General features: G+C 33.5%; 1 long non-coding RNA gene across 1 annotated transcript; it reads right to left on the reverse strand.

The window, feature by feature from the left end:
- Positions 1-1,004: 1,004 nt before the first annotated feature.
- On the reverse strand, positions 1,005-9,849 carry LOC136043578 (uncharacterized). The gene is made up of 3 exons (XR_010621656.1): positions 9,818-9,849; positions 7,108-7,336; positions 1,005-1,166 (listed from the first exon to the last, which is right to left on the reverse strand). It is a non-coding gene; the product is annotated as an uncharacterized LOC136043578 (long non-coding RNA).

Consider the following 9,849-nt stretch of genomic DNA (forward strand, 5'->3'; position numbering starts at 1 on the left):
TCTCAACCTCACCCTATACGTATAGTCTTGAATTTCTTCAAAAATACCTCCTTCATTCCTTCTTTAAAAGTCCTTCCTAGTAATTGTGACAAAAACTCAAACTTTACCGTAAAGAGCGAGGGTTAAGGAAGGCGAGGATGGGGCCACCCCATCATGTACGAAATTATTTTGTATTTTTTAGTTTTAATGTGGCTCCTTTTTTCAAATGAAACGTTTTTTTTTATTTCATTTCTGACCCTTTTTCAAATCATGCCAGGATATCCCCTTTATCCCCCCGTGAAAGTTTCCCCTTTAAAATTTCATCAGAAAATTCCTCCCCGTAAATTCCCCCGTGGAAGATCCCTACCATAAAATTGCCCCCCATAAAATATTCGTATATTTCCCAATAATAAATACTACAGGTTTAAGAAAAAGAATTAATTACGCGTAAAAAGGTTTCATGTCTATAATTAAGAATTAGTAAAAAAATAAAAAAAGAAGGTTAGTTAAGAATTAATTTTGCGAAAAATGCCTGTATTGGCTTACGGGTAACCATCCCTCAACCACTTTGCAACACTACTATAGCGGTAACAAATGAATTTTTATTGGGTATTGTGTCTTTTACTTCTTTTTTTGGCAAATTCGACTAAAACCTATTTCAGAGCAAAACTGATGTAAAAGGCACATCTTAATGTTGAAATAGCTTCTTCATTTACAATTGCCTATAGCTTATATCTGTCATGAGTGTTGTTGCAGGCTATAGAAATCCAAGAAATTATTCCAAAAAATCAAGGCAGCTCAACGTAAAACTATGTCATGTATCGGTCGCAGCCCCTGTTGAAAGCAAGAACAAAAGACCAGGAGCACCGGGTGTAATTTTGATGAGCGAAAAACGGAATATTTTTGTTTTTTAACATTTACAATATTCTAAAAGGTAATAATACTAAAAGCTAATTCCTTTTTAGATATATCAAAGGTAAACATAAAAACAATAAAAGCACAAATTAAACTAAAAATCTACCTTTTCTGTTAGTCCTGCAGCAAAATAAATTGGTACTTTGATCCTTTCCCATTAAGTCTCTAGTAAAATGCACAATTCCTGAGCTCTGCCAAGGGCAAAAACAGGGATTAGAACCTTTCCACCAGTATTGACACACTCGTGAACTTTCTTCAAAAAATCTCGCTCTCTGAAAGCAATTAGTTTTTTTTTAATCAAAAAAGTTACAATTCTCATATCAGCTTCAAATGACGATTCTTCCTCACTTGAATTTTTTTTATATATAGCTTTTTTTTCGGTTTTATAGGCTAGAGTTGGTTTTTTACTAGGTTAGGGTGGATGATACCATGATAAAAGTGACCTTCAATAATCAAGTTTTTTTAACAGCAAAAGATTTATCTTATTCTCATGAACTGCAGGTGTGTTCATGTCTGTTTGGTAGCGAGAAAACGGCACTAAACCGGAAGGTAAAACTTTCCCAGGCTTAAATTTGTTTAAATTATATATATGATTCCCTGGAAACAGTGTTAGCGAAAAGATGAAAAATTTTGAAAGCTCTGAAAATTCAGGGTAGTACGGAAGGTATATATATATACTTTTTGTATTAACACTTTGGTATGAAAAGACATTAAATTGCACAAAAAACAAAACTGTTAATTACTAAAATATGTGTCTATATTTTAGCAAGGGATTACAACAATTCAAAAACCTTAAAAGAGAAAAAACAAAAAGTTTGAAGCTTAGTAGAAAAACATCATTACCAAATTAGTTTTGTTATACGTAAGCAATGTCTTTTCGAAATGAAAAAAAAGTTGTTTTTTTTTTAGTTCAGTTTAAAATCGCTGAAGTTATTATATAAACTGTAAAAATATTTACGGTGCCTGAGAAATATAAAATCAAGTCGCTAAGTGATTAAGCTTACTGGTTTGAACTCAACCAGTTATATCATGTCAGTAGGAAGGCCCAATAAACGAAAACTTGCAATTATTACAAATGATTATTCTCTATTTTGACAAGGGATTTAAATATTATGAAAAGACAGCAAATTGTCTGCGAACTTGCTTTAATTATTAAATATTTTTGCTAAGACAGCAAACTGTCTTCGGTTAGAAGACAAGCAGCAATGAGAATCCAGATAAAGAGGCCTGCCACATGCCGAGTACCGGGGCCCGGCGGCAAAGCTGCTGGGGTCCCGGTATTACATAAATATGTAAATAACCTTGAATTAAGTTTAATTTACTAGATCCAGATTTGAATGAAAATCCAAAAATGGGAACAAAGAAAGTAAACAAAACTGAAAAGCAAAACCGAATCTACAAGAAAAAAGAAATAAAAGTACGAAATATCCCTTGCTTTCTGTCGAAAAAAGTAAGTATTTTACCCTTAACCTGAAAAAAATAAAACTTCAATAGAACTGGTCACTTTTTCCCAAATTGAATTTTTTAATACGAATGAAAGGTTTTGAAATAGCAAAAATAAGCTGCTACTTTAGCCCTGAATATTTTCTGTAAGTAGTTTAAAAAAAAAAATTGTAGCTAAAGGTAACCTTACCATTCAGCATTCTTTGGCAAAGATTAGAACAATTCGGCGCAGGAAAAGAAGCACTTGCATTCGCAAGACGTTCGACCGATAACACTTTTTAGAGAAAAGTCTCCGTGATTATGCTGTCTATATAAAGACTAGGTGGAAAGCTAATGAATAATATTTTTTAGAATTATTAAAAAGCAAAAAAACCTCCGGTGTCTTACAGAATAACGATAAGACTATCAATAAGTTTTCATTTACTTTTTTAACACGATTCATTTTGAGGCACATGTTTTGTGAAAAGGGCTAAAATTTATTAAAAAAAAAAAAAAAAAATATCTGTAAAAAAAAGATAATTTCTTTAGATACCCGAAGCATCTGTATTTTGCAATGGCAGATTTAAGGTTTTCGTTCGGAGGTTTTTTTTTTGGGGGGGGGGGGGGTTTTACAAAAAAACCTTACAAAACATATCAGAAATTGGTTAATTTGAAATTGTTTTACTGTTTTACAGGCTTGAAAAAATGGGGGGGGGGTGTTCAAACCCGGTAATTAATCCCTGGATATGGCCTAGGTGTGTTGCTAGACAAATGACCAATGAAGTTTATCGTGGAAAATCCTTAGCTATTGTGCTATTTACATGGAGGGAAGGTGAGAAACTATTAAACCACATTTTTTAGATTTTCTGAAAAGTAAGACATAGGCCCGCAAGTCATTTCAATGGACAATTGAAAGTGCCAAGGACACCAAGACAAAAACATTTTACCCCTTGAGCCCATCTTCGGTCTATTCGTACCAGTGCTGTCACTTACTTGAAGTACTTTTACTTGAAGTACTACTTAAGTAAAATTTTCCATTACTTGTACTTGTACTTAAGTAAAAACTCTAGGGTGTACTTATTACTTGATATTTAAGTAAGATTACGAAATACTTATTACTTAAGATACTTTTAATGTACTTGTTTTTCAAATACTTTTCAAATACTTTTGTGTGCGTGTGCTTTGGCAATGTACAAAAAAACATTGCGTAATAGAGACATATATTATCAAAAACCGTAACAAGTTGCTGAGAACACATGGTGGTGAATAAACCGAATTCCCGACAGCATGTTTAAAGAAGAAGCAGGACCTTTCATGTCATAAGCGTCTTTAATCTCAAACTAACTGAAAAGTCAGCATGGCCAAACAGCTTCCATTTATACTCCAAGGGAGGTACTTTACTGTGAAGGGGGAAATTGACCAAGAGGGGTCTGTGAATGCATCCTGCAAGTTTTGCCCCAACAAAACTGTAAAGGGACACATACATGCAACGACCAACTTCCACAAGCATTTGAAGGTAAATAACTCCTATTTGCTGCCTATTTGTATTTATGTCATGTGTTTTTTTTCTTTAGTGTCATAGTTAGCCTTATTCCATCAATTAATGGGCCACTCCATCACTCCAGAGACTGATGGCCCATTGGTAAATGTCAACTTTCGTTCCAAGTGCTCTAAAGTGTGTATTACTGCATATAGCAAGATTCTCATTTTGTTTCTTTGTCATTATTAGAGAAGCGCATCCGTTTTTTTGCTTTCTAAAATCCCCCTCCAACGAAACTAAAAATACGTAAAGTAGGCTTGCGGTAAATTTATGGCAGTTCATATAGGGTAAGAAGACCAGTACTGGGACACTTAAATCACTCTGCCTATTTTGGACAGAATCTTTGGTTGGATTGCAGCATGTCCAATACTGGGACAAAAGACAACAGGTTTTTTGGAAGCAACCCAGAAAAATGTATACATTGGGTGTCCAAGATTAATTATTTTGTCCCAGTAATGGACATGTTGTAATCCAATCAAAGCTTCTGTCCCAGAATAGGCAGAGTGATCAAAGTGTCCCAGTACCAGTTGTCTTACCCTAACTGACATACGATGATTAAGATGATTAAGGCAGAGTGATCAAAGTGTCCCAGTACCAGTTGTCTTACCCTAACTGACTTACAATTGATTAAGATGGAAACATCAAAATTTTGCCGAGCAACTAAGCGATTTATGCAGCAATTTTTAAACACAACAGCAATGGAAGACGCAATTAGTGCTAAAAATAATTTGATTAAGAAGCTGATTGTTGCTGTTCGGTTCAGAATATTCACAAACAAAGGGTAGTACCACTCTATGCCTTTTTTATGCTCTTTACAAATATAATAATTGCTTCTACCATACATTCAAACTGAAGCACTTTTTGAGCTCTTAAAAATGACAAATTTTCAAAAAATATATGACAGTTCATGTAAATGACTTACCAATAAAATGAACATACCACTCGATGCCTTTTTTTATGGCACTTGGTATTAACCAAGTGACATATAGCAATTGCAGAGTTGGTCAGTCTATCTGTCAGTCTGTCTGTCGGTCCTGGTTTTGCTACTTTAGGCACTTCCAGGTAAGCTAGGACAATGAAATTTGGCAGGCGTATCAGGGACCGGACTAGTTAGAAATAAGATTAAGTTAGTTATATTAGGTCAGATTAAATTAGAAATAGTATTTTTCCGGTATTGACCATCTGGGGGGGGAGTAGGGGGCCTGTTAATTCAGAAAAAATAGAAAAATAGAAGTATTTTTAACTTACGAACGGTTGATCAAATCTTAATGAAAGTTGATGTTTGGAAGGATATCGTGTCTCGGAGCTGATATTTTAAATCCCGACCGGATCTGATGACATTGGGGTTGGGGGTTGGGAGGGGGAATCTAAAATCTTGGAAAACACTTAGAGTGAAGGGATTGGGATGAAAATTGGTGGGAAAAATAAGCACAAGTCCTAGATACATGATTGACAAAACCAGAATGGATCCGCTCTTTTTGGGGTAGTTGGGGGGGGTTATATAAGTTATATAAAGTTATACAAGGTTATATAAAGTTATATAAAGTTATATAAGTTATATATATATATATATAAGAGTTATATGAAGTTATATAAGGCGCTTGTACGTCCACGCCTGGAGGTTGGAATGTCATTGGCAGCCCCTTTCTTCAAAAAAGATAGGAAGTTGCTTGAGGATGTCCAGCGTCGTGCCACTAAGATGGTTACCAACATGAATAAATTTCCATACGAAGAAAGACTACGTCGTTTGAAGCTGCCAACACTGACATACCGACGGAAAAGGGGTGACATTATTTTAACCAAAAAAATCCTCTCTAAAAATACCCTTCCCGGTCTCTTTGCACAGCCCTTGCATTCTGGTACTAGAGGACATTCTTTGAAGCTCTCCATGCAGCGTTCCACGAGTAGACATAGAAGCCACTTCTTCAGCCAAAGCATCATCAATATGTGGAACCAGCTCTCTGAAGAAACAGTTTCTGCTACTTCAATTGACATGTTCAAGTCCCACCTTGATAGGGAATGGCTCTGCCAGGAGTTCCTTTACAATTGGGAAGCTGCAGAGTCCTCCACAAGAGTCTAATCTAAGAGCCACAATCTACACCAAACGAATTCTTTTTTTTCTCATGGAGCATCACAAGGATGGATAATCCTTATATCGCTCCAAGCGGCGATTTAAGGTAATTTTTAAGGTAATCACTTGCTGTGCAATGTTGACCATTGGTCAGCATATAATTTTTTTCTTTTTTAAGTAGGCCTAACTTCTCGCTACATTAGAAAATAGGGTCAAAACTAGTAGGCTATGCAATTATGCAAAATAATGTGAAACTCAAACCCTCATGTATTGCTATCAAAATAGGAATTGAGAAGAATTGTATACATCAATGCATAACAAAAAATCTAAGCTATGCATCAATATGGTTGTTAGGTACTCGTGTGTGTTATTCAGAACACACTCAATAAGTAAAGTTAGGTTCTTTTGCGAAACAAACTATGATCCAATTACATTTAAATTAATATTTATATATAGAGGTGGTTAGGCTAGGTATTTGATATAATGCACGTATAATGCAAAGAATTGGGACAAAACTTAAGATTTAGTATAAAAGGCAAGGTATTAGCAAGGGGACAAACCCCCTCATATACATAATAAAAAAATATAAGAGTATAAAAGTTTGTTATGTAAGTTAATTCTTAAATTATGTATATTTTTTACTAATAAAAACGTTTGTTAAAAATTAAAAGTTCTAGTTGCCTTTTTAAGTAGCCAAAAAATTGGAGGGCAACTAGGCCTCCTTCCCCACCCCTTATTTCTCAAAATTGTCTGATCAAAACTAAGAGAAAGCCGTTTAGCCAAAAAAAAATTATTTATATTCTTCATGTTCTAGAAATAGAAAAACGGGTTATTATATACATTGTCCCGAACTGCTTTATCTTTTGTCTACGAATCAATCGGTTTTAATGTTCTGCAGCCAAAGTTTAGTGGCATTGCGTAGTTTTAAAGAGCCTATTTTGCATTGTAATTTCTAGGTTGTTAAGGGCACCATTTTGTTGGTATTTTTTCAACTGCTGAAAAGAAGGTCATAGCTGACCCCATGCCAAATTTTCTATTCCTCTTGGGGTTTATTTCAATTTCTTGTTCCACAGTCAAAACTAAAAACAAAATGAATTAAAAAAAGAAAAAAGTTTTCACATTAAATGCAACTACAATATTTCGTCATTTTTGCAATAAAAGTAAAATTAAACCAAGCTACCTTTAGATACTAGATATTTTGGGGTCGTGAGAAACCAGTAAGCTCCATACCTCGAAATCCATATCCACCCCGTTGATGTTACCATCCTCAACAGGTCTCATAACCCGAGCATGCAAAAGCATAGTGTAGAAATTAATAATAGGCTGACGAATTTCCAGTTGCACACGGAAACGTCTTTGATAATTTACTTCGTCCAATTCAATCAACAGCCAATTCACAAGCATTTGACCTAAAATGATGATTAGTATGAAAAAAATCTAACAGTTTACGCATATTGTCAAATAATTACCCTGTCAAAAGAGGGAACGAATTTTTTTCAAAGTTTTTTGTTTCGGAAAAAAACTAAATTAGATGATAGAATTTAAACTTGTAAATTTGAACCTGCTATGCATTGAGTGGAAAATCAATAATTTGTAATTTCAGATCCTGATTTGAAGAGCAGCCAACTTTAAACTACTTTACTTTAAATCCCCAAACTTTAAAAAGTTTACTTGACTAGTAAAACCCCCAGTTATTTTGGGGTTTTCCATAATTTTATAACGTATCCGAAGAAATAAGCCGTTGGGAGGTGTAAAGAGCAAGAGTTATAACTTATGTAGAATAACACATCTATCATAAATAAGAGTAATATATTGAAATCTTATTAGTTGTGGTGAAAAATATTATAGCAAACATATTGCATTATATTTTTTCGTTTTAATGCAAATTAGGACATTATGTAATGGTCCCAACAGTGGATGCATCAACGCCATCTATTTCAAAACAAAGGCAACTTCAAGGTTTACCTTTGAAATTGGACTGTATATGAATAGACACTCTACATCAGCAAATGGATTAGAAATGGAGTTATTGAAAAACATACATTAAATATAATTTTCTGAATGAAAACAGAAGTTATTGAAAAAGAAAATTGGACTTGATGCTTTTCATAATAAGATTTGTAATATAACTAGATAGGTTAAATCGATAAAAGATTGATGACTGAAGTCGGTTGGGAGTAAGGGGGGTGGGCTATATCCTCTGGGAATTGTTTAATGGTTTTACCTTTTACTTCTAATATATAATCGATGCTCAATTAATTCTACAAATTCTCTTCTTTGCAACTGAAATACCTAATAAGCACGAATAACTTCCCATTCTATAGAGGTTTCAAGCTCTTATCTGCAAAAATGTACAATTTTTAATTTTTTACAGAAGAAACATCACAGATGTGATTTTTCTCAGGGATGATCGTACCGAACGAATAGTCCTAAAACATCAGGAGAGGATCAAAATTTTGAGATATCCATTTGTTCAGCATAGCTTTAAGGTTACAAAACTACATGCACATATAAGCGGTATCAGCCTATACTCTTTCTATGGTTATCAGTTTTAATAAGCAGTACTAGGAGACCAAACTTCAATTTGTGAGAGGAATTTCAGACATAAAATGACATTCAGTGTACCCCTCCCCCCCTCCGAAAATATATACCCCGAACACCCTGAAACACAAAAGAAAACTTTTGTGCAATTTTATCAGATTTCCATTTAAGAAATGGAAAAAGAACCCTAAAGTACAGTGTAATTACTGGGACACCAGGAAAAATTTTGAAAATGATCTTTTTTTAAATTTTCATGGATAAAATTTGTCCCGCCCTTCACAAATTTTGATAGGCATCAGTCTCATTGTTTCTTTAAAAAATAAGATTTAAAGGAAATATTTTTCTCCCAATATATTTCTGTTCATTACTGACAATTTACTAAAAAAATGCTTCCACAAAATAAGTTTTTTAAGGAAAAGTAAAGAATTCCGTTAAATATAAGCATAATTACAATATAAGTAAAAATAAAAATTATTAAATTATTAAAAATAAGCATAATTACAATCAAATAATCTACCAAGCGTAAAATCACCACAAATCAGCATCAACAAATAAATGAAACCCAAAACGAACAGATATTACAAAAAATGACCAAATCAAACTCAAAACAAGCAGAAAATAAAATGATTAAGACTCACAAACCCTATGCCTACTCAAGACCAGAATATAATTTGCTCTTTACTGAAAAAATTAAATGTTTTCACTTTGATAACTTTAATAAATAGAAAATTATAAAAATTTTAAACAATAAATATGAGCATATGTATATTAAACTGACAAAACATATTCTTTTATATTTTTTCATCAGAGTGCAAATTATGTTCTGGCCTTGAGAAGGCATAGGGGTCGTATGAGATGGCGGGGGGGGGGGCTTAGGCACAGACCATAGAAAAATTATTTTGCCTCTTCCCTCCGAAAGTGAAATCAAAGCGTAATTTTTCATTCAAATTAGAAGGTAGCAGCATCTTTTTATTAGAACTAAGCAGAATCATAAGGGCTTAGCCAAACAACCATTACATAAATATAATGTATAATATTCCTTTTTTTTAGTATTCAAATTATTTTTCCAGTTTCATTCTGTTTAATATGAAACAATCATCAGAAACTAATTCGGGAATTCAAAACAACATGAAAAAGCATTACAAGAAGCCAAAAATAGATTCTGAAAAGAACTGAAATTGCATTGTCACAATATATTCGTAAATCCTAATTTAAGCTGAAGATTGAGGGATATGTCAACAGCTAAAGACGGCAAAAAACTTGTGAATCCATTTCGTATCATTATCAAAAGGTATATAAGAAATAGACATAAAAAAGGAAGAACAAAATCATGTGCGATGGTCACTAACCTCAATTTCCATGATTTTAATGATATGAGGGT

The sequence above is a fragment of the Artemia franciscana genome, unplaced genomic scaffold, assembly GCF_032884065.1.
Source record: "Artemia franciscana unplaced genomic scaffold, ASM3288406v1 Scaffold_7380, whole genome shotgun sequence".
In the NCBI taxonomy this organism is placed as follows: domain Eukaryota; kingdom Metazoa; phylum Arthropoda; class Branchiopoda; order Anostraca; family Artemiidae; genus Artemia; species Artemia franciscana.